This window comes from Lepidochelys kempii, chromosome 11 (assembly GCF_965140265.1).
Source record: "Lepidochelys kempii isolate rLepKem1 chromosome 11, rLepKem1.hap2, whole genome shotgun sequence".
Lineage (NCBI taxonomy): Eukaryota > Metazoa > Chordata > Testudines > Cheloniidae > Lepidochelys > Lepidochelys kempii.
Genome location: NC_133266.1, coordinates 44842043 through 44844119, shown reverse-complemented (window position 1 = coordinate 44844119; position 2077 = coordinate 44842043).

The following is a 2077-nucleotide window of genomic DNA, read 5'->3' as shown; positions in this document are numbered from 1 at the left end:
CAGGGCCGGTGCAAGGATATTTTGTGCCCTAGGCGAAACGTCCACCTTGCACTCTTCCCCCCCCCCCCCCCCGACAACCTCCAAAAACTAGTAAACTTAACATTATAAACAGCTTGACAGAACGGATAATGGCTGTTGTAATGTTTCTTTTTGACCTTTAAGGCATTTCAGTTGTTTGCCATTGCCTCTGATGGTGTCCCATTCAAACTCTTACTATTGTGCAAAGCTAAACAATTGAGCCTTGCATTGCATCACCAGCCAGGTTAGGCAGGGTGACAAATCCCTCTTGCCCCAAAGGGCCATTATCCCCTGGTGACTAATTTCTATGCCAAGTCTGTAAAGCAGACTTTTAAGGTAAATACATTATTCCTTCATTACCCATGCACACATCTCACAAAGATTCTCACTCTTGACAAGTTACCAGCCTTCTGTAGATCCCTTCCATGTTCCTCTTTGTGGGCAAGTGCCCTGTAAGACACGTGTGGGGTGCAGTGAGTTTGTCAGGCCTGTGGTGACATCTGTTTGTGAAGATCAGGGGGCCCTTTGCCAAGGGGTGCTGGTGTCATAGTGAGCTTGGGGTGGCTGACAGTATGGGGCAGGTAACACTCACTGGGGTGGGGGGCAGGCGGTGCCGGGATGGGGCTGGTACATGTCAGTCTCCAGCACTTGCCTGGGGGCCACTCCTTGTCTCAGGTGCGGCAGCCGCCCGGGGAGGATGCGGGCGGGGGGGGAGGGCGCCGCCATGGAGGAGAAGCAAGGAACGAGAGCAGCAGGAACCGGGCGCCGCTCGGGAGGAGCTAGGCAGATGGAGCCCAGGGCGCCTACGCTCCCCACCTGCCCCTGCTGCTGCTGCCGCCCTGGGCTTGGGCCGCCCGGCTCCCCACGAGCAGCGCCTGTTTCCTGCTGCTCTCAGCCAGCAGGTGCGGGGCCCCAAGCGAGCCTGGCCCCTTGCATCTCCTCCACGGCGGCGCCCCCTGCCCATGTCCTCCCGGGCGGCGGCAGCGGCTGGGGAGCCTGAGAGGAGGAGTGGCCCCCAGGCAAGGGGGGGCGACTCCAAGGTGAAGAGGCTGCTGGCCCTGGCGCAGCCTAAGCGCTGGAGTCTGACAGGTGCCTGCCCCTAAGCAATAGTGTAAAAAAAATGGGGGGGCACCGCTTTTTGGCACCCCCAAATCTTCGCCCTAGGCGGCCACCAAATCTTGGCACCCTAGTGGTTACACTGGCCCTGGGCAAGAGGAGTCTGTGTCAGGATTGCTCAAGCACTTCTGGACAAGCCAGCATAGAGATGCAAGTTAATGCGTTGTAGCATTAATTTATTAGTCGCACCATTCATAGCTTCTGTAGGATAAGCTTCTTGTGCACCCCAGGGGCTCACTGCATTCCTCCATTCTATCCCATGCATGCCACCATCCCATCCTCTAGTTGAGGGACTCCCTGCAGCTTTCCCCAATTTCTCCTCTGCCAGGGGTTGTGTGTGCATCCTCTATGGCAGGTGCCACATATCAGAGGCTCTGGGAGCATTCCTTCCTGCCTCCCCCACCCCCTCATTGCCAACAGCACTGGTTGCTCCTAGTCACCACATGCTAGGGGATGTGTATGCCCCCTTTCCTCCTACCAGCATCCCCAATTTTGCCCCCACACCAGGGATTCTGAGCACTCCCTGCCCTTATGCCAGCTGCGGTGTGCACACACCCCATTCCCCCTATCATTATTATTTGTCTAGGAGATAAGTCACTCAGTGTGTCAACATGTTAAACTCTTTAGGCAGAGGGGAGATGGGGCAGTACTGTTATGCTGGAATGCATTAATAGATGCCATCAACCAGTTGCTTGATCTGTAGACAACTGCAGAGTTTCTTATAACTATCCTAAATCGACAGCACTGGATCCTTGGGTCCCTACTTTCCCCCCTTTTGGTTTCTGATTTTCCCCAAAGCTGTAGGATTCCAATCACTGCTGCCTAGACCAATTCCTGGAATTTTGGAATTGAGTAGCTGTGTCATTCAAAAGTTACCACCTTATAGACAGTCAGCCATACACAGAAATGCAAAAATGTCAATTTGACAGCATTTAAGTTCTAA